Below are 1016 nucleotides of genomic sequence, written 5' to 3'. Positions count from 1 at the left end.
GAGTTGCGTGTTAGCCGGGCACGGTGGCGGGGGGCGGCCGAGTGCAGCCCCCCTCGGCAGCACGGCTCATCCCGCTCCCGGAGCCGCCGGCCCGGCATCCCTTCCCTGGGGACCGCGGCCCGGCTCCGCGAGAGCAGCACGGGAGGGGGAATAAATAAAGCTCTGAAGGAGGGGAAGGGAGACGAGCCCTTTGCGGGGGGGCGAGGAGGCAGCGGGCTCCCTCGGCCTGCGGGGCACAGCCTGGATTTGTCCTTTCCTCTCCAACCTGGGGCCTAATGCTTTGCTTTCAGTATTTTTTTTTTCCTCTCTCTATTTTACCCTCCTATTCGCAAGGGCAGAGCATGCAGATCAGCTGCAATGCCCCAGATCCCAGGCTCGCCCCGCGCTGCCGGCCCGGCTGGCCGCAGCACGCGCCTCGCGGGGCCGTTGCAATGCCTCCCACGTCGCCGGCAAAAAAAAAAACCCAGCAGCGCCGAGGCTCGAGGCCTCCCCAAACCGCCGGGCGCAGCGAGGCCGCGGCCGTGCCTGTGCCCGGCTGGTGCCACAAGGCGGTGCACGGGCTCCGCGCCGGCTCCGCGCCGGCCGCGCGGCTGGGCTCTGAAGGGAGCAAGGTCTGGTTTGGCTTTTTTCATAATTTCCTTTTTTTTTCTTTTTTTTTCCTTTTTTTTTTTTAATTGCTGCTATTTTGCTCTTCCTCTGTGTTTTTTTTTTCTTTTTTTTTTTGCAATGCAGGTCACGGGTGGAGCCTGCAGCTTGCAGAGCCGGGGCGCGAGCGGGAGGGACACCCGGGGATGGATGGGGCGAGGGGGGACGGCTCAGGCACCCGCTGCTCAGGCACCCGCTTTATTTACAGAGTGGGCCAGAGGCGTCAGAAGCGAGGAGGCCTTCGAGGAGCCCTTGGCTCGTGCTCCGGCTGGTCGAGAGCTAAAATCGGCTCTACGGAAGGAGCGGGAAAAGCCGCGGGGAGGGGGGTGGAGAGGGCGGCGGGCGGACCGGACGGGTGCTGCGCGGATGCG

This window comes from Rhea americana, unplaced genomic scaffold (assembly GCF_003343005.1).
Source record: "Rhea americana isolate MKP2758 unplaced genomic scaffold, rheAme1 scaffold_163, whole genome shotgun sequence".
Lineage (NCBI taxonomy): Eukaryota > Metazoa > Chordata > Aves > Rheiformes > Rheidae > Rhea > Rhea americana.
This window is presented reverse-complemented; position numbering follows the sequence as displayed.